We start from the raw sequence: 23,087 nt of genomic DNA, 5'->3' as shown, positions 1-23,087 counted from the left end.
GTTGAGCTACAGATAATGTTCAGGGGAAAAAAGAATGCTTGAACAGGCTTGCAGTGGTTCACACTGTTTGAAAACTGCCTTCTTTCTTTCGTAGCTCTGCCCGTGCGTCGAGGATCAAATTGTGACCTGGGACCACCACCTACAGGCAATGAATGGTACTGCAATGGCCTTTGCACTGCACGATCATCTCTCTCTCACACACATACACACACACACACACACACACACACACAGTAATACCTGATGTTGATACCAATTATAGGGTTTTTATATTTTAAACTGTCATATTAACGTGCTGTATTTTATTAAGTTTCTTTTGAGGTGGGCAGGACCCTGACTCTCGCGGTTCCTCTGACTGGATTACCTCAGGTTGATGCTTCAAGTCTGACTCTGGGACTGAAGGTAAGCAAATATATATAATGCCATAACTCTTTCTGGATATGACTGTAGTTATTCTGCTATTCCTCTGGATTCTTTCACACATGGATTAAACAGAAGCACATAAATTGTGTGTCTGTTCCATGCTTTTCTTTTCTTACTGTGGGATTTAACAGTTCCATCATGTGTCCTCATCCTGATCCTCCTCTTCACTAAGCCCCTTTTTTTCTGCAAGACTTCCTCTACTTTATCAACCCACGTTCACATCAGCATTCCATTCTGAAGCAAAATCTTCCTGTGGATTCTTTGATGTGCTTCTTGCTTTTCTTGTTCCTGATTAAAAATGATGGCTGGAATCATTAAGACATGCATTGAAAATAATTTGCCAGCAAAATAGTTAAATACCATTAAAATAAAAATGGTTAAATGTTCCTAAAACATGACAACAATAGCAACAACAAATAAAAGTGATCATTTACTGATAATCTGTGTTTGAAGGGGGAGTTCTACAGTGCCAGAAGTTGTAAGGAGCCTCCTTTTGTGGCTCAGGCATTCACGCTGCCTAAACAGCTGAGCTACATGCTGTCGGTGGGTTTGTCTGAATTCACGGTGAACTCGGCCTTGTTTAGGTATTTCTCAGATGGGCAGCTTCAAGTCCTCATCAATGACAGCATGGTGAGACCAGCAGGAAACATACAGACACAAAATACAGAAACTGCAGACAAAATCACACCTCCACCCTAAGAGCTACCTCTGTCTCTGTAGATACCCCCCAGCTGTGCTGTGCGCCTCAACACCAGCTCAATGGGGCCTTACATTCCTCAGGTAAGTACGTAATCAGCAGGCTGAAATGGTTTCAATTTTATTAAGAAATGAATTTACACAGAGATAAAGCCGTGCCACAGATCACACACAAAATAGGATTTAAGTTCCCTCCTCACTTGTATTGTAGGTCTCTGTTGAATTCTTAACAAACCCGATTCTCCACGTTTCACATGTTTGATGACCTCATTTTAAAATCTGTGTCTATTGCACTTTCCTAATATAGATACTTTTAGATTATTAGATATCCAGTGCCAATATACAAAATTTTAATTTTAATTAAATTTTATTGATGACTGGGCGTACAGTGCATCTGGAAAGTATTCACAGCGCTTCACTTTTCCACCTTTTGTTATGTTACAGCTTTATTCCAAAATAGATAAAATTCTTTTTTTTTCATCAAAATTCAAAAGTGACTGCATTTATATAGAGCTTTTCCATCTGCAACAGATGCTCAAAGCACTTTACAACTATGCCTCACATTCACCCAAACACACTCACACACTGACGTCAGGGTGCTGCCATGCAAAGCGCTCACTACACACTGGGTTACTAAGGCCTCTTGTGCAAGGGCCTTTAGTGATTTTCTGGTCAGGCTGAGGTTTGAACCAAAGAGCCTCTGGTCTCAAAACCAGTGCTTAACCACAAGACCATCAGCATACAATACCCCATAATGACAATGTGAAAAAGTTTTTTGTTTTTTTGGTTTTTGCAAAAAATCATTAAAATAATAATAATAAAAAAAAGAAAGAAAGCACAGGTACTATAATGAACTACTACAGAAATTACAGTGAATAAGAAAATTTTGTAAGACAAATGGGCGGCTGGAGGCCTGGCGTTGGATAGAATAGAATAGAAACTTTATTGTCATTGCACATATATACACTCAACAAAAATATAAATGCAACACTTTTGGTTTTGCTCCCATTTTGTATGAGATGAACTCAAAGATCTAAAACTTTTTCCACATACACAATATAACCATTTCCCTCAAATATTGTTCACAAACCAGTCTAAATCTGTGATAGTGAGCACTTCTCCTTTGCTGAGATAATCCATCCCACCTCACAGGTGTGCCATATCAAGATGCTGATTAGACACCATGATTAGTGCACAGGTGTGCCTTAGACTGCCCACAATAAAAGGCCACTCTGAAAGGTGCAGTTTTGTTTTATTGGGGGGGATACCAGTCAGTATCTGGTGTGACCACCATTTGCCTCATGCAGTGCAAACAATCTCCTTCGCATAGAGTTGATCAGGTTGTCAATTGTGGCCTGTGGAATGTTGGTCCACTTCTCTTCAATGGCTGTGCGAAGTTGCTGGATATTGGCAGGAACTGGTACACGCTGTCGTATACGCCGGTCCAGAGCATCCCAAACATGCTCAATGGGTGACATGTCCGGTGAGTATGCCGGCCATGCAAGAACTGGGACATTTTCAGCTTCCAAGAATTGTGTACAGATCCTTGCAACATGGGGCCGTGCATTATCCTGCTGCAACATGAGGTGATGTTCTTGGATGTATGGCACAACAATGGGCCTCAGGATCTCGTCACGGTATCTCTGTGCATTCAAAATGCCATCAATAAAAGGCACCTGTGTTCTTCGTCCATAACAGACGCCTGCCCATACCATAACCCCACCGCCACCATGGGCCACTCGATCCACAACATTGACATCAGAAAACCGCTCACCCACACGACGCCACACACGCTGTCTGCCATCTGCCCTGGACAGTGTGACCCGGGATTCATCCGTGAAGAGAACACCTCTCCAACGTGCCAAACGCCAGCGAATGTGAGCATTTGCCCACTCAAGTCGGTTACGACGACGAACTGGAGTCAGGTCGAGATCCCGATGAGGACGACGAGCATGCAGATGAGCTTCCCTGAGACGGTTTCTGACAGTTTGTGCAGAGAAATTCTTTGGTTATGCAAACTGATTGTTTCAGCAGCTGTCCGAGTGGCTGGTCTCAGACGATCTTGGAGGTGAACATGCTGGATGTGGAGGTCCTGGGCTGGTGTGGTTACACGTGGTCTGTGGTTGTGAGACTGGTTGGATGTACTGCCAAATTCTCTGAAACGCCTTTGGAGATGGCTTATGGTAGAGAAATGAACATTCAATACACGAGCAACAGCTCTGGTTGACATTCCTGCTGTCAGCATGCCAATTGCACGCTCCCTCAAATCTTGCGACATCTGTGGCATTGTGCTGTGTGATAAAACTGCACCTTTCATAGTGGCTTTTTACTGTGGGCAGTCTAAGGCACACCTGTGCACTAATCATGGTGTCTAATCAGCATCTTGATATGGCACACCTGTGAGGTGGGATGGATTATCTCAGCAAAGGAGAAGCGCTCACTATCACAGATTTAGACTGGTTTGTGAACAATATTTGAGGGAAATGGTGATATTGTGTATGTGGAAAAAGTTTTAGATCTTTGAGTTCATCTCATACAAAATGGGAGCAAAACCAAAAGTGTTGCATTTATATTTTTGTTGAGTATACATACATATGACGAAACTTGTCCTCTGCATTTGATCCATCCTAATTACAGTTACCGGTAGATACAATCCAACCACTAGAACCAGGATATGTCTTTCTCCCACAGCCCTCTGATGAAGCTTCACCTTAATATAAGTTAAAATTAGTTCTGGTGAAAAGCTTTTGGTGTGAAACAAACAAGCACACAAACTTTTAAATATAAAACAATGAAAATATTATGAATAGTTTCAACTCCAGAAGGAGTTACATTGTGTATTTGTGAATCTGGAGAAAGCTTGTGCCAAGAGAAGAGCGGTGGCATTGTATGAGGAAGTCTTTAGGAGCAGAGAAATATGTGAGAGTGGTGCAGGATATATACAAGGTCAGTGCGATAGCGGTGCAGTAAGAATGACAGATGCATTCAAGGTGGAGATGAGATTACATCAAGTATCAACTTTGAGTCCTTTCGTGTTTGCAATGGTGATGGACAGGTTGGCAGACGAGGTCAGACGGGAGTTTCCATGGACGATGATGTTTGCAGATGACATGGTGATCTATGGTGAGAGTGGAGAGCAGGCTGAGAGGTGGAGATATATGCTGAAGAGAAGGGGAATGAAATCATTTGGAAAATGATGGAGTACATGTGTGTGAATGAGAGGAACCCCGGTGGAATACTGAGGCTGCAAAGAGCAGAGGTGGTTAAGGCAGATGTGTTTAAATACTTGGGGTGGACTATCCAAAGTAATGAAGAGCGTAGAAGAGAGTGCAGATAGAGTGGAGTCAGTGAAAAAAGGTGGCAGGAGTGATTTGTGACAGAAGGATATCTGCAAGTGCAAAGGGGAAATGTAACAAGATGGTAGTGAGTCCAACTATGATGTACGCTTAGGAGATGGTGTCACTAACAAAAAGACCGGGAGGTAGAGCTAAAGCTGGAGTGTTTTTCTTTCTGAGCCTCCAGGATGTAAGGGATAAAGAATGAACATACCAGAGGGAAAGCTCAGTCGAACGGTTGGAGACCAAAGTCAGAGAGGTGAGATGAGATGGTTTGGACATGTGCAGAGGAGGGACACAGTCTCATGCTTTTTATCACGCCCCTGTCGTGAAAATGGGGTGCTTTTCATGATGCATTTTTTTTATTATTATTATTATTTTACTATTTATAATCCCCCACTTCTCCTAACTCTAACCATAAAGTAAGTGTCTCCCTAACACTAACCCCCATAGACCCCCATCACCCCGCATTTCGTGCCTCCGTCACAAAATGAATTTGTGCTCCATCAGAAAAAGCTATCCATTTTGTGACAATATCACGAATTTGACTTTTCGCAATGCCATCATGAACTGCTGTGAGACTGGGTTGTATATAGGGAGAAGGATGCTGAGGATGGAGCCACCAGGCAGGAGAAGAAGAAGACCAAGTAGAATAGAATTGTTTTTATTGTCATTGTACGGGGGGAAGCAACACTATTGGGGTTGATCTCAAAGAGCTATTGTTCACGACAAAAAAAGAGAAACAAGACATCTTATACACCACAAAAAATTGTTTAAATATGGAATATGTACTGTGTAGTGCAAAAAAAATGGAGATATATATACACACACACACACACACACACACACACACACACACACACACATATATATATCTATATATATATATATATATATATATATATATATATATATATATATATATATATATATATATATATATGCACCTTAGATGAAAATGTCAGACCCCTCCATGATTTCTAAGTGGGAGAACTTGCAAAATCGCAGGGTGTTCAAATACTTATTTTCCTCACTGTATATATCCTCTTAAACCCTAGAGTCCCCAAATTTTGGGATTTGCCCTGTTTTGGAGCATTTGAACACTCATAACTAACCAATGCTGACACCAACATACACTTATTATATATCAAAATGTCAAGCGAAGCCTCCTCTACAAAAGTATCCACTTCAATCACATATCAACTAACCATAGCTGAAACGCCAAGCAAATAAAGACATAAATCAGAATTCTTTTTTTTTTTTCTTTTTTTTTGGGGGGGCTCATTTACTCCTACCAAGTATTATTTACTTTCAATTTTTTGCATCCACAACATCCCCTAGATCTGTCTTTTAGCTGATCCAAACTGTTGCATTTTTGACCTTGTACAAGCTGAGAAATAAATCATAAAGTATGGGTATGTGATTTGGTTAAATAGGCTCTCGGCTTAAGTGGTTAAACATACATACATATATATATCTTACCACTAGTGTTTTCTTTTCAGCTTCCGAAGCTGTTTCCAGATCTGCTGATGATGCTGCATGTTATGCCAGAGACACCCCAATGTTTCCTTCCAGTCTGGCACTGTTAACCTGGCTGCCTTGGTGCTGTCAAGGCCTTCGCTGTCCAGGCCAACACTACACTGACCCCGCTGTTCCAACTCAACACGGTCGGTGCTTTTCTTCTGTACTTTCACACACATCTGCCAAACATGGCCTAAACTCGCAGCTGGTTAAATTAAACCTCTGCTTGCTGTTTTAGGACTCACAGTTCAGCGGGAAAGTCTCGATCGTTGGCGGAAAAGTGAAAGGCAGCGTGGACAATGGACAAGTGAGCATTGTCGCAAATTACAGGTCAAACCTCTGAGTGCTTTACTCACCTTTGAATATGTTTTTATGTGAAGAGAAATCCTACCTTTTCTCCAAAAAAAAGTGCTGGGGGAGCAAAACAAAACATGTTACTATTGAAGCAATTATATTAAAACTCTAAATGAACTCAAGCCGCATTTTTTTTTTCAAATTTTAAAATTGCATTGTGCAGTTCATCATGTTAGTTTATTTTATGATTATTTATAACATACATGTCTGGTGGATTTTAGTCATTTTGTAAATATTTTTCCACAATAATAATAATTATCCATAAAGATTTAGGCACACAGCCAGTCTGCTCTGGTAAGACTGATCCCATCAGATCTCAGAAGCTAAGCTGGTGCTGCGTGTGTTTCTCCAGGGAAACCTGAGTTACATCAGGAAGCGCATCCAAGTGTAAAACTTGTACCAAATACCAATGTGGATCTGGCTGCAATCCACTGTGGAGACCCCAAACAAAGAGGTCACTAGGTATCTGACCACTATCCTGCACACTTTTGAAAAAGAAATTTTGAAGATTTCACCAAGCTGGTCAGCGCAAAAGCGCAGTGTGCACCCACATACAGCGTCAGGGCCAGCAGCCTTCCCTATTTTATTTTATTAAATAGGGTTGTAACCTGTTTCAGGGAAATCTCAATGTCATTTTGAGGTGTCGGTGAATCTCTGAACTTTAGAGATGTCATCAGACAGGGGCCTTTCAAATCTGGAAAAAACAAATTAAAAATATCTGGCAAATCCACATCATACTCACCAGTCACCCTGATGAGTTGTCTGGTTTCACTGGAGGGCTGCTTAATAGCTGCCATAGTTTTAGATTCCCATTACTGTATTGATTTTCAGTTTTTCATGATTTACGCATGATGTGCATGTTCTTGCTGCAGATTCCTCCTTTATAAATACCAGTTTGTGTGGAAAAAGGTGTGCACAATATTTTGTGCATGCCTATCATTTATGTGTGAGGCCCCAGTGAGACTGCCCTATTTAATTCTCCTTCATTTCTTCCTAATTTTCCCAATAAATAAATAAATAAAAGATTCCTTGCAAATTAAACAATTATCAGTGGTGAGTTTCAACACTCAAAATGCATGTTTTAATCACTAAGGTTGTTTAAAAAAGTGAACTTAAGCTCAAAAACTGTGACTAATATATATGTTACTGTTTTTTTTCCCCAGTCTGACTTTGACTCTGGCATCGAGTGAAATTGGCTCATTTAAGGTACAACACGAACAGCATCAAAATGCTCGGTAGTGCACAGTGGCTTTACACAGAGTCCTGTGAAGGGGTTCAAACACACTGAAGTCACCATCTCAAACTCACATTACCTGTATGCTGCTGGACAAGTCATTCCTCAGTGTGGTCTCATAAATCATGCAAAAGAAAAAGAAGAAACCATCCATGAATCTACAACCCCTGGCAAAAATTATGGAATCACCGGCGTCGGAGGATGTTCATTCAGTTGTTTAATTTTGTAGAAAAAAAGCAGATCACAGACATGACACAAAACTAAAGTCATTTCAAATCAAATCAAATCAGTTTTATTTATATAGCGCCAAATCACAACAACAGTTGCCCCAAGGCGCTTTATATTGCAAGGCAAAAGCCAGACAATAATCACAGAAAAACCCCAACGGTCAAAACGACCCCCTGTGAGCAAGCACATTGGCGACAGTGGGAAAGAAAAACTCCCTTTAACAGGAAAGAAACCTCCGCAGAACCCGGCTCAGGGAGGGGCAGTCTTCTGCTGGGATTTCAAATGGCAACTTTCTGGCTTTAAGAAACACTATAAGAAATCAGGAAAAAAAATTGTGGCAGTCAGGTAATGGTTACTTTTTTAGACCAAGCAGTGGGAAAAAAATAAGAATCACTCAATTCTGAGGAAAAAATTATGGAATCATGAAAAAACAAAAGAACGCTCCAACACATCACTAGTATTTTGTTGCACCACCTCGGCTTTTATAACAGCTTGCAGTCTCTGAGGCATGGACTTAATGAGTGACAAACAGTACTCTTCATCAATCTGGCTCCAACTTTCTCTGATTGCTGTTGCCAGATCAGCTTTGCAGGTGGAGCCTTGTCATGACCATTTTCTTTCAACTTCCACCAAAGATTTTCAATTGAATTAAGATCCGGACTATTGCAGGCCATGACATTGACCCTATGTGTCTTTTTTGCAAGGAATGTTTTCACCGTTTTTGCTCTATGGCAAGATGCATTATCATCTTGAAAAAATGATTTCATCATCCCCAAACATCCTTTTAATTGATGTGATAAGAAAAGTGTCCAAATATCAACGAAACTTGTGCATTTATTGATGATGTAATGACAGCCATCTCCCAGTGCCTTTACCTGACATGCAGCCCCATATCATCAGTGACTGTGGAAATTTACATGTTCTCTTCAGGCAGTCATCTTTATAAATCTCATTGGAACGGCACCAAACAAAAGTTCCAGCATCATCACCTTGCCCAATGCAGATTCGAGATTCATCACTGAATATGACTTTCATCCAGTCATCCACAGTCCACGATTGCTTTTCCTTAGCCCATTGTAACCTTGTTTTTTCTGTTTAGGTGTTAATGATGGCTTTTGTTTAGCTTTTCTGTATGTAAATCCCATTTCCTTTAGGTGGTTTTCTTACAGTTCGGTCCACAGACGTTGACTCCAGTTTCCTCCCATTCGTTCCTCATTTGTTTTGTTGTGCATTTTCGATTTTTGAGACATATTGCTTTAAGTTTTCTGTCTTGACGCTTTGATGTCTCCCTTGGTCTACCAGTATGTTTGCCTTTAACAACCTTCCCATGTTGTTTGTATTTGGTCCAGAGTTTAGACACAGCTGACTGTGAACAACCAACATCTTTTGCAACATTGCGTGATGATTTACCCTCTTTTAAGAGTTTGATAATCCTCTCCTTTGTTTCAATTGACATCTCTCGTGTTGGAGCCATGATTCATGGCATTCCACTTGGTGCAACAGCTCTCCAAGGTGTGATCACTCCTTTTTAGATGCAGACTAACGAGCAGATCTGATTTGATGCAGGTGTTAGTTTTGGGGATGAAAATTTACAGGGTGATTCCATAATTTATTCCTCAGAATTGAGTGAGTCCATATTTCTTTCCCTCTGATTGGTCTAAGAAAGTAACCATTACTGACTGCCACAATTTTTTTCTTGATTCTGCAAATCTCATTTACATATTTACATTTACATTTACATACATTTACATATTCTCAATTACAAAATCTCCTTTAACAGTGGAATGTCCGGATAACTGCTGATCCCGACCTCTTCTGAAAGTTCTCTGTTCTCTCACGCGTCCTGGGTCAACAGAGGCTTAAATTTGGAAGCTTTCAGGCAGACAGCGGCGGCTCGGGTGCGTCACGATGTTCCGCTCCGTGGGCAGTCCTTAAAGCGACAGCAAAAGTCCATAATCTCTCATCAGCCGTTTAAAATTTTCACAGAAACCACCTGAATTCTCGAATGATGTCCACTTCGATGTGCCTCACAGTTTTTTGAAAAAATTTTGATCAGCAAAGCATCAGCTCTCGCAGGAAGTTCTCAGACAAAGAGATTCCGACGGGAGGGGTAGACCACTCCTCACTCAAAGCCTGCCCACAGGCGAATGATGTCACTGACACGGCGTGAAACAACTCTTGCCTGCCCACGAGGGTTCAAGTTTTTCTGATGTAATCGCACATGATTCAAATCCATATAGTTTTTGAAAAAAATACAAAAAGTCCGATACTTTGTCTAACAGAACTCGTATTCATAAATCAGTAAAATCAAATATAACATATAAAACTCATAAATTGCACAGTAAAAGTCAAAACACCATAATAAAATCATCAATCAATAAAAATCAAACACCATAAAATAATCACAGTATTCCTTTGAAGTAATAACATTTGGAGCATTTACCACATGATGAGGGAGGCTGTTCCACAAAGTTACAAATAAATATAAAATATTTTCTTGAGTCATATCTGCATATTTGCACCTCAAAAATGTGAGCGTGACCTCTCAAACATGAATAAACTCAATAAATCTCAATAAAGATCTCAGTAAATTAAAATAAATAGCAACTGTATCCCTGTAGAATGTAGACAACAAATTTAGCACCACATTTTGGACAAGAAAATAATGGACTAGAAGATAAGCTTGTCTTTTGGACCAGAAATCACATTAAAAAATAAAAATAAATAAATAAAGGTGGTGTGATCCTCTTCCTTAGCTGACTGAATAAACTTAACTTTAACTGTCTTTTAAAACTTGCCTTGTTTCTAATCGACTGCAAGATCTATATTTTATATAAGATATACTTCAGCTGAATAGTTCCTGACGTGTGAGATATGTGGGTTATATCTTGATCTTTCAACCTAACCGGTTCTTTACAAACCTTCGCAGCGCAGCACCAACGAAGCATTTCTATATATTTTGAGAGCAGCGTGACTCTGACTCTGTAAGCGATAATCGCCCCTTACAAAATGTAAGGCTCAGTAAATTATTGAGAATAATTGATGAAAATCTTTAACCTTACTTTGTGATGTTTGATATCATCGATTCCCATCAGAACATTGGCATTTATATTCCTGTGAATGAAGTGCAAGCTGCAGAGCAGAAGACCGGAAATGAAGAACCCAAACTCCTCTCGCGCATACGCTGCACAACCTCAGCCCCCGACATCAGGAGTTGGCATTCCATCTCTCTACTTCTATGTATACACCTGCAACTGTGTGGATCACTCCCTCCACCCCCCACCCCCACATTATGGCTCATAAAGGGCCTTCATTGTTAGTCTAAATAAATATACCAAAATCTGATGTCCAGACAGAAGAAGAGAACACCAATTTGAAGTTGAAGCTGCAGAGGAGACCTTCATCTGGTGAAATATGCTGAAAGTCCACCTCACCTGTCGTCTCTGCAAACTCACACCTGCTGCTACGCTTCTAAATATAACAAAGGCTCTTCAAGCAGCAACTATTTTATTATTTCATAAAAACCTTTTCCTTATTTTAACATTAAAATAAGGAATTAATCATCATGGTTTTAATTTACAGACAAACAAAGATTTCTAAAGAACCAACTTTTTTTTTTACTTAAACCTATTTTAATTACAAGTTATTTAATGTAAGAAAAAACATAAGGATTTTCTTGAAATGATCAGTTCTGATGTTCCTGACACACTTCTACACTTCTGGGTTTTGGCCTGATGCCTTGTTTCTTTTGGCTTTAAAGTAAGACTGTTACAAAGATTAATGAAAAACTATGGCTTAACTTCACACAATTTGGTGCTGAAAATGCAGGCAATAGTGTTTCAGAGCATTATAAATTTAAAAATCTAGCGGGGAAGCTGGTCTTGCTCTCCTCTATCCTGCAGCACTCGGCACATGGCTCACTGCAGGAGAACTTTAGCGGCTGTACAGGAACTTTTCCCATATGCGCAATGATCCGCACCAGAGAACCTTTGTGCGCGGTCCCATGGAAAATGCACGTCATGAGGAACGGAAAAAAGCTGCGGTTTCAAACGGTGGATGATTTTCTTTTTCTTGCCCGCAATAGCAAAAGATAGTCCAGTAGCGACTTTAATCAGCAGAAAAGTGAGTCAGGATGACACCTTAAAATGGGTTTGACTAAGGTTGGTGAAAAAAACAAAAGATCATTTCTGTAGGTGCTGCAGGTCCAAAATCCGAATGATCAGAATGATCATTTTCCCGTTATCACGCCCTAACGTCATAAGCTGGTGAGAATCATGCTCCCCCCCCAAAAAAAATACAAAACACATCCATAACCAGGACCAGCTAGAACTGACCACGGGTTCCTCGATAGTCGCCTCTGCGCTTCTTCTCACTGCTTTATTTCTTCTGCGACTTAGTCATTTTGACACCATGATCCAACCTTTTCACTTTATGTTTGTCCATTATTGTCTGCAAATCGCTCTTACTCTTTAGTGCACTCACGTTCTGCATAAATGTTGTCTTGAGTGCGAGTGAATGTGTCAGTGTGCACACAGCGGAAGCTCATCTGATTCCATTATAACAAGATGTTAAATCTATCATAAAAATGCTTTTATAGCTGCTTATAAAGAAGGAATGAACATGCAACTGTTTTAAAGGGTCCCAGTGGAACAGTCCTCTGATCTAAACCTATGACAGACATGGATTAATCCGTTTACAAAATAATTATTTTATATACAGTGTCTGGTGCACAAAGCAGGTGGGATTGTCACGACAAGTGCACAAATAGCCTGTCCTGTTCCTCATAGCCTCCAGGTGCTCAGATAATGGGCTTTTAACAGCCTCGTCCTCACCACAACCATGCCTCCAAAATCCTCTTGTCTTCGTACCTCATACACAAACTGAATTTTGAACTTCGTTGAAATTAGTGCCACGCTCAAAGATGAGCCTCATTAGCCAAATATTCTTCCTCTCAGAGCCAGTTTTCTCTCACGTCTGTTGAATAACTGGACTTGTAAGTGGCTCATTATTCATCCTTCATTATTTGGTGGGACCAGGGCTTAAGATATTAGTAGATATAGGGTTTTACATGGTGGAAATCTTAAAGATCCAAGACGACCACCCAGAACGCATGTGGAGTTAGTGGTGCCTATCAAAATGGAAAGCTCATGTAGCAGCTAGGAAAAAATGGCGTTTTTGTTCTGAACGTTCACATCAACTTCCTAAGCTGTGTGACTATTCTGTGTGGAGTTTGCATGTTCTCCCCGTGTTTGTGTGGGTTCCCTCCAGGTGCTCCGGCCTCCTCCCACATCCAACGACATGCAGGTTAGGTGGATTGGAAACTTTAAGTTGACCATGGGCTCCAGCGCCCTGTGACCCTTAATTGGAGTAAGCGTGTATAGAATTTGGATGGATGGTGTTTGTTAGCCCTTGATTGGCTGAACACACCTGAAATAAGTTAATTGGCATGGAGATTGGAAAACATGGAGGGCAGGTACCTCCAGAAACAGTTCACGACCACTGATATACAAGCTAAGTACTTGTGTATTTATCTAGAAAAACACAAAATGCTGTAAACATTTCAGTATGCATGTTTCCTCAATGCCCTTTAAAAAAAATGTAATTAACGTATTTCATCATAATTGACTAACATTTTACAATGTAAAATATTTATACCCGAATGTTTACTGATTAATGATGCAGCAAACAGCTTTTTCCTTAGCAGCTACAGTTTATCCTCCATTACTGACTGACCACCACATTTGGTAACGTGCCTCATATTGTGATCCATGATTGGCTGAGGCGTATTAATCAATTTCAATCAATTTATTTATATAGCGCCAAATCACAATAAACAGTTGCCCCAAGGCGCTTTATATGTCAGGCAAGGCCATACAATAATTACGTAAAAACCCCAACGGTCAAATCGACCCCCTGTGAGCAGCACTTGGCGACAGTGGGAAGGAAAAACTCCCTTTTAAACAGGAAGAAACCTCCAGCAGAACCAGACTCAGGGAGGGGCAGTCCTCTGCTGGGACTGGTTGGGGCTGAGGGAGAGAAACCAGGAAAAAGACATGCTGTGGAGGGGAGCAGAGATCAATCACTAATGATTAAATGCAGAGTGGTTGCATACAGAGCAAAAAGAGAAAGAAACACTCAGTGCATCATGGGAACCCCCAGCAGTCTAAGTCTACTAGCAGCATAACTAAGGGATGGTTCAGGGTCACCTGATCCAACCCTAACTATAAGCTTTAGCAAAAAGGAAAGTTTTAAGCCTAATCTTAAAAGTAGAGAGGGTGTCTGTCTCCCTGATCTGAATTGGGAGCTGGTTCCACAGGAGAGGAGCCTGAAAGCTGAAGGCTCTGCCTCCCATTCTACTCTTACAAACCCTAGGAACTACAACTAAGCCTGCAGTTTGAGAGCGAAGCGCTCTATTGGGGTGATATGGTACTATGAGGTCCCTAAGATAAGATGGGACCTGATTATTCAAAACCTTATAAGTAAGAAGAAGAATTTTAAATTCTATTCTAGAATTAACAGGAAGCCAATGAAGAGAGGCCAATATGGGTGAGATATGCTCTCTCCTTCTAGTCCCCATTAGTACTCTAGCTGCAGCATTTTGAATTAACTGAATGCTTTTCAGGGAACTTTTAGGACAACCTGATAATAATGAATTACAATAGTCCAGCCTAGAGGAAATAAATGCATGAATTAGTTTTTCAGCATCACTCTGAGACAAGACCTTTCTAATTTTAGAGATATTGCGTAAATGCAAAAAAGCAGTCCTACATATTGTTTAATATGCACTTTGAATGACAATCCTGATCAAAATGACTCCAGGATTTCTCACAGTATTACTAGAGGTCAGGGTAATGCCATCCAGAGTAAGGATCTGGTTAGACACCATGTTTCTAAGATTTGTGGGGCCCAAGTACAATAACTTCAGTTTTATCTGAGTTTAAAAGCAGGAAATTAGAGGTCATCCAAGTCTTTATGTCTGTAAGACAATCCTGTAGTTTAGCTAATTGATGTGTGTCCTCTGGCTTCATGGATAGATAAAGCTGGGTATCATCTGCGTAACAATGAAAATTTAAGCAATACCGTCTAATAATACTGCCTAAGGGAAAGCATGTATAAAGTGAATAAAATTGGTCCTAGCACAGAACCTTGTGGAACTCCATAATTAACTTTAGTCTGTGAAGAAGATTCCCCATTTACATGAACAAACTGTAATCTATTAGATAAATATGATTCAAACCACTGCAGCGCAGTGCCTTTAATACCTATGGCATGCTCTAATCTCTGTAATAAAATTTATGGTCAACAGTATCAAAAGCAGCACTGAGGTCTAACAGAACAAGCACAGAGATGAGTCCACTGTCTGAGGCCATAAGAAGATCATTTGTAACCTTCACTAATGCTGTTTCTGTACTATGATGAATTCTAAAACCTGACTGAAACTCTTCAAATAGACCATTCCTCTGCAGATGATCAGTTAGCTGTTTTACAACTACCCTTTCAAGATTTTTTGAGAGAAAAGGAAGGTTGGAGATTGGCCTATAATTAGCTAAGATAGCTGGGTCAAGTGATGGCTTTTTAAGTAATGGTTTAATTACTGCCACCTTAAAAGCCTGTGGTACATAGCCAACTAACAAAGATAGATTGATCATATACTCAACAAAAATAGAAACGCAACACTTTTGGTTTTGCTCCCATTTTGTATGAGATGAACTCAAAGATCTAAAACTTTTTCCACATACACAATATCACCATTTCCCTCAAATATTGTTCACAAACCAGTCTAAATCTGTGATAGTGAGCACTTCTCCTTTGCTGAGATAATCCATCCCACCTCACAGGTGTGCCATACCAAGATGCTGATTAGACACCATGATTAGTGCACAGGTGTGCCTTAGACTGCCCACAATAAAGGCCACTCTGAAAGGTGCAGTTTTATCACACAGCACAATGCCACAGATGTTGCAAGATTTGAGGGAGCGTGCAATTGGCATGCTGACAGCAGGAATGTCAACCAGAGCTGTTGCTCGTGTATTGAATGTTCATTTCTCTACCATAAGCCGTCTCCAAAGGCGTTTCAGAGAATTTGGCAGTGTTGATGGTTTGGATGAAGTAACTAATGAAAATAACTCAGACAGAACAATCGGAGAGAAAGAGTCTAACCAAATACCGGCATCACTGAAAGCAGCCAAAGATAACGATACGTCTTTGGGATGGTTATGAGTAATTTTTTCTCTAATAGTTAAAATTTTGTTAGCAAAGAAAGTCATGAAGTCATTACTAGTTAAAGTTAATGGAATACTCAGCTCAATAGAGCTCTGACTCTTGTCAGCCTGGCTACAGTGCTGAAAAGAAACCTGGGGTTGTTCTTATTTTCTTCAATTAGTGATGAGTAGAAAGATGTCCTAGCTTTACGGAGGGCTTTTTTATAGAGCAACAGACTCTTTTTCCAGGCTAAGTGAAGATCTTCTAAATTAGTGAGACGCCATTTCCTCTCCAACTTACGGGTTATCTGCTTTAAGCTACGAGTTTGTGAGTTATACCACGGAGTCGGGCACTTCTGATTTAAAGCTCTCTTTTTTAGAGGAGCTACAGCATCCAAAGTTGTCTTCAATGAGGATGTAAAACTATTGACGAGATACTCTATCTCACTTACAGAGTTTAGGTAGCTACTCTGCACTGTGTTGGTATATGGCATTAGAGAACATAAAGAAGGAATCATATCCTTAAACCTAGTTACAGCGCTTTCTGAAAGACTTCTAGTGTAATGAAACTTATTCCCCACTGCTGGGTAGTCCATCAGAGTAAATGTAAATGTTATTAAGAAATGATCAGACAGAAGGGAGTTTTCAGGGAATACTGTTAAGTCTTCTATTTCCATACCATAAGTCAGAACAAGATCTAAGATATGATTAAAGTGGTGGGTGGACTCATTTACTTTTTGAGCAAAGCCAATAGAGTCTAATAATAGATTAAATGCAGTGTTGAGGCTGTCATTCTCAGCATCTGTGTGGATGTTAAAATCGCCCACTATAATTATCTTATCTGAGCTAAGCACTAAGTCAGACAAAAGGTCTGAAAATTCACAGAGAAACTCACAGTAACGACCAGGTGGACGATAGATAATAACAAATAAAACTGGTTTTTGGGACTTCCAATTTGGATGGACAAGACTAAGAGTCAAGCTTTCAAATGAATTAAAGCTCTGTCTGGGTTTTTGATTAATTAATAAGCTGGAATGGAAGATTGCTGCTAATCCTCCGCCCCGGCCCGTGCTACAAGCATTCTGACAGTTAGTGTGACTCGGGGGTGTTGACTCATTTACACTAACATATTCATCCTGCTGTAACCAGGTTTCTGTAAGGCAGAATAAATCAATATGTTGATCAATTATTATATCATTTACCAACAGGGACTTAGAAGAGAGAGACCTAATGTTTAATAGACCACATTTAACTGTTTTAGTCTGTGGTGCAGTTGAAGGTGCTATATTATTTTTTCTTTTTGAATTTTATGCTTAAATAGATTTTTGCTGGTTATTGGTGGTCTGGGAGCAGGCACCGTCTCTACGGGGATGGGGTAATGAGGGGATGGCAGGGGGAGAGAAGCTGCAGAGAGGTGTGTAAGACTACAACTCTGCTTCCTGGTCCCAACCCTGGATAGTCACGGTTTGGAGGATTTAAGAAAATTGGCCAGATTTCTAGAAATGAGAGCTGCTCCATCCAAAGTGGGATGGATGCCGTCTCTCCTAACAAGACCAGGTTTTCCCCAGAAGCTTTGCCAATTATCTATGAAGCCCACCTCATTTTTTGGACACCACTCAGACAGCCAGCAATTCAAGGAGAACATGCAGCTAAACATGTCACTCCCGGTCTGATTGGGGAGGGGCCCAGAGAAAACTACAGAGTCTGACATTGTTTTTGCAAAGTTACACACCGATTTAATGTTAATTTTAGTGACCTCCGATTGGCGTAACCGGGTGTCATTACTGCCGACGTGAATTACAATCTTACCAAATTTACGCTTAGCCTTAGCCAGCAGTTTCAAATTTCCTTCAATGTCGCCTGCTCTGGCCCCCGGAAGACAATTGACTATGGTTGCTGGTGTCGCTAACTTCACATTTCGCAAAACAGAGTCGCCAATAACCAGAGTTTGATCCTCGGCGGGTGTGTCGTCGAGTGGGGAAAAACGGTTAGAGATGTGAACGGGTTGGCGGTGTACACGGGGCTTCTGTTTAGGGCTACGCTTCCTCCTCACAGTCACCCAGTCAGCCTGCTTTCCCGGCTGCTCGGGATCTGCCAGGGGGTAACTAACGGCGGGTCTCCAATTCGCCGAGTCTCCAATTCGCCCAGCCTGGCCTCCAAAGCTACGAATAAGCTACACTTATTACAAGTACCGTTACTGCTAAAGGAGGCCGAGGAATAACTAAACATTTCACACCCAGAGCAGAAAAGTGCGGAAGAGACAGGAGAAGCTGCCATGCTAAATCGGCTAAGAGCTAGTAGCTACGCTAAGCTAGCGGATTTCTAAAAACACGCAAAGTGAATAATGTGTAAATAATTTAGAGGTGATTCAGCAGAAGGAGTGCGTTAGTTAAGGCACGTAAAGATTACACTGGGAAACAAATCGTAATCTAGATAACTAGATCAATCTAACTGCGCAGATTAAACAGCTAACAGATACAGAAAAACACCGCTGTGCTCCGGAACAGGAAGTGATACAATACCGCAGTGAGAGCCAACCACCAGTAGATGCAAGCAAGATGCAATAATGTATGACAGCAATCCCAAGTTATGAACTTTGAACCTGCTTTTTTAAACTTAAGGCATTTAGTGTTGTGAAAGTGACGTGACACAGACCCACAACAGGGGGCGGTAATGAACGGACAGTGGATAAGCCAAAAGTAACAATTTAATGTTGTGAATCGCACAACGATTGAGCAGCCTGGTAGGAATGGGGTCTAATAGGCATGTTGATGGTTTGGATGAAGTAACTAATGAAATAACTCAGACCGTATCAGCTCCTTATCGCCCGACACACCCCACATGACTAAACAGCCACGTGTGCGAGCTGGAAGTGAGTTATCTTGTTTCTCTTGCAGACTGATGCTTTGGAGAAACTTGTGAAGACGGAAATGACGACACTTGTCCTGTCAAATCTGAACAGTGAGTCTTAGTTCCATCTTTCAATCGCTTGCATTCAGTGAACACAGTGAGCTTCCAATTTGGTGTCATGTTGGCATCATCTAATGTGCAAATATAACATAAAATAAAATAAAGTCAAGCAAGTTGACATGGCACTTGAACACTGTCATCTGACGATGAGCCTTTAGCACCCAGTCACAGGGGATCGTGGCTACAACTGGTTTAACTAACATACAACGCCGTCATTATCTTTAACCCTCATTGGCTCCCAATTGTTTGAATTAGTTATGTTACTTTGAGACTGACCTCTCAAGCTGACTCAAGGTCAAAGGTCATGTAACCATTCAAACATGTTTCACTCTAACCAATTCTCTGAAAAAGCCTGTACATGCGTGTATATACACAGTACGTACTGGGCTAAACTTTTGACTGTGACCATTAGCCAGTTTTTCTCAATCACTTGGTCAATCCACCAAGTCTATTCCAAACAGACAAGTACATGGCAGGAAAAAAATAAAGATTCCTCAATTGTGGTACTGCACAGAGGTGCAATTTTATGCAATATGATTCCATTTAAGCCCCTTTCACACTGGTGCAAACGTAGAGCTGCGTATTGTGGCATTGTGTTTCGTTTAAGTATGCCCGAAATGCACGTGTACTCAGCCTTTTTCCATGTTCGTTGCCTTCGTAGATTTGCTTGCAGCGGTCTGTTTGCTTTTTAATGTGCACAAGTAGCCCTGTAGCCCTTGCCACTATTTAAAAACCAATTCAAGTCTTTTTCATTTCACTCCTGCCGGCTGTGCAGAACACATCGTTGCGTTTGGAAAACTGTGGACTGTATCATGAGGTTTTTACAGTTGCATATTGCCACGTACAGTAGTGTTCAGAATAATAGTAGTGCTATGTGACTAAAAAGATTAATCCAGGTTTTGAGTATATTTCTTATTGTTACATGGGAAACAAGGTACCAGTTGATTCAGTAGATTCTCACAAATCCAACAAGACCAAGCATTCATGATATGCACACTCTTAAAGCAATCCTGTGAATCACTAAACTAGTATTTAGTTGTATAACCAGTTTTTCATGATTTCTTCACATCTGCGAGGCATTAATTTTCTTGGTTTGGAACCAAGATTTTACTCGTTTACTAGTGTGCTTGGGGTCATTGTCTTGTTGAAACACCCATTTCAAGGGCATGTCCTCTTCAGCATAAGGCAACATGACCTCTTCAAGTATTTTGACATATCCAAACTGATCCATGATACCTGGTATGCGATATATAGGCCCAACACCATAGTAGGAGAAACATGCCCATATCATGATGCTTGCACCACCATGCTTCACTGTCTTCACTGTGAACTGTGGCTTGAATTCAGAGTTTGGGGGTCGTCTCACAAACTGTCTGCGGCCCTTGGACCCAAAAAGAACAATTTTACTCTCATCAGTCCACAAAATATTCCTCCATTTCTCTTTAGGCCAGTTGATGTGTTCTTTGGCAAATTGTAACCTCTTCTGCACGTCTTTTATTTCACAGAGGGACTTTGCAGGGGATTCTTGCAAATAAATTAGCTTCACACAGGCGTCTTCTAACTGTCACAGCACTTACAGGTAACTCCAGACTGTCTTTGATCATCCTGGAGCTGATCAATGGGTGAGCCTTTGCCATTCTGTTTATTCTTCTATCCATTTTGATGGTTGTTTTCCATTTTCTTCCACGCATCTCTGTTTTTTTTTGTCCATTTTAAAGCATTGGAGATCATTGTAGATGAACAGCCTATAATTTCTTGCACATGCTTATTAGTTTTCTCTCCAATCAACTTTTTAATCAAACTACTCTGTTCTTCTGAACAATGTCTTGAACATCCCATTTTCCTCAGGCTTTCAAAGAGAAAAGCATGTTCAACAGGTGCTGGCTTCATCCTTACATAGGGGACACCTGATTCACACCTGTTTGTTCCACAAAATTGACAAACTCACTGACTGAATGCCACACTACTATTATTGTGAACACCCCCTTTTCTACTTTTTTTTTTACTAATAGCCCAATTTCATAGCCTTAAGAGTGTGCATATCATTGAATGTTTGGTCTTGTTGGATTTGTGAGAATCTACTGAATCTACTGGTACCTTGTTTTCCATGTAACAATAAGAAATATACTCAAAACCTGGATTAATCTTTTTAGTCACATAGCACTACTATTATTCTGAACACTACTGTATGTAGCAAAAGCTGCTATTTTCAGCCAATGTGGAAGTGCGCTCTGTTATCTACTGCACTGCGTGGTGCACAAAGAAACAGTCATTTAACATTATCTTGTTTATTTATTCATTCTTATTTTTTGTCTTGGTGGATAATTTTCATTGTGTACAGATGCTGCCGAGTCTGGCTGTGGTAAAGGCTGCTGTGAATGAAGCGCTGTGACTCTAAACTTCTAAACCTCCGGTTGCTCCGATCAGGTCCACTGATATGATCAGACCTGATCGATCAGGTCATCTGGTGATCACACCGGCATGCAGTGACGGTGCTTTTATTTTAAAGAGACCCAGCGCTTATTCAGGTTTGTTCAGACACACAGAGAGAGAGAGACAAAGAGAGAGAGAGAGAGTGACAGAGGGAGGAAGAGAGAGAGAGACAGAGAGAGAGAGAGAGAGAGAGAGACAGAAGAGAGAGAGAGAGAGAGAGACAGAGTGAGAGAGAGAGAGAGAGCGAGCGACCTGCTGTTTCTGGATTTCTGAGTTGAGGTTCTATTCCCTGTTCTGAGCACACACGTCCATCAGTTAGATCAGCTGTTCTGAGCACACAGAGGTGCTGTGGCTGTGTGATCATGTTCTCCAGCTGATTCCTCTGGATGCACACACTCAGTTTTTGGATGTGTACAGGAGCACTGTGCTGCACAGACCTGCTTAAAACTGCATATTTTCTGTGTCCAGTGCTCTACGCCGAAAAAATTAAACATGTTTAATTTCTTCCGTCCTACGCACGTAGCCCTCAACATACTGCTGCTGCATAGGAAGCAAAAACTCTGTGTAGAGCTGCTAAAAATGGGCGTAGAGCTGCTCAACTTGGTGTAGACGGTACGCCACAATATGCAGCTCTACGTTTGTGCCAGTGTGAAAGGGGCTTTAGTTCCGTTGATCAAAATATGGGCCCATCAAATATTTGTGGCAACCTAGAGCAACTCTAAAGAACACAGATCCCATATTTTACAAAGTACAAGTTGGGGAACCTCCCAAACAAATAAAAGAAAATGATGCAGGAAAATATGGCACCATTTCTTGCAGAAGCTGAGGATTAAAACACTGTCCTGACCTGTAATTTTCTGCATTAGAGAAACTGGCCGAGGGGATTCACTTGCCCAGAATGAAGCATGCACAGCTGATGAACACTATCCTGCAGGTGGAGACGGTAAGCCTCCCTCACAGTTGTTCGTGTCATTGTGTTGACTGTCTGCATTTTTGTTTGATTGCTGTCTGTTCTTCTAACAGGGATTCATCGCGATCTCCTCAGATGCTGAACTCGGGTCAGCTGGCAGAAGCTTCACTTGATAAACATCCTTTACTACATGAAAAACTAATGTTCATCTCACTTCCAATTAATTTTTGATGATTTGTGATTCTTTAAGCTGGTTAAAAATGATACTGATCTTTCTACAGAATGACGGAGGGGTCAAATTTCCATTACTTAAACGTGTCAAAACAACAGTGAATAAATCTGCAGCTCAACTTTCTTCAAAACTGTAAAATGAAACACTTTTGATTAAAATGGAATCTGTGTCTGTGCAGCTGAAATACAAAATAAAAAATGATCCAAGCTGAGTAAAGGAGCTATTTGTAAAAATCGGAACACTTTTAGATTAATCTGCTGGAGAAATATGCGCACCGGTGGAGTGCATACCTTTGTCAAATCCACTGTCTGTCTGTAACTGTGCTGGTGGGGGCGCTGTTTTACTGTACAATCAATAACATGATCAATACAATGTGAAGTGCTCCTACAAAACTGAACAAAATGTTTTTCAACCCAAGTACCATTATTTAACACTTGACAATATTAATGAAACAACTTTATTTCTGAAGTCTTTCACTGTCCACTCTTCTGTTACATTTTGACGTTCTCAGAATGCAACACTGTCAGAACATAAACTTATTTACAGCCAC

General features: G+C 40.7%; 1 pseudogene; it reads left to right on the top strand.

Annotated features, from left to right (window-relative positions):
- The window catches only part of LOC117513136, a 44,518-nt pseudogene extending 22,032 nt beyond the window's left edge, over positions 1-22,486 (top strand).
- Positions 22,487-23,087: the final 601 nt, after the last annotated feature.

The sequence above is a fragment of the Thalassophryne amazonica genome, chromosome 6, assembly GCF_902500255.1.
Source record: "Thalassophryne amazonica chromosome 6, fThaAma1.1, whole genome shotgun sequence".
Lineage (NCBI taxonomy): Eukaryota > Metazoa > Chordata > Actinopteri > Batrachoidiformes > Batrachoididae > Thalassophryne > Thalassophryne amazonica.
The sequence above is the reverse complement of the archived record's forward strand: the minus strand, read 5'-3'. Positions and strand labels throughout refer to the sequence as shown.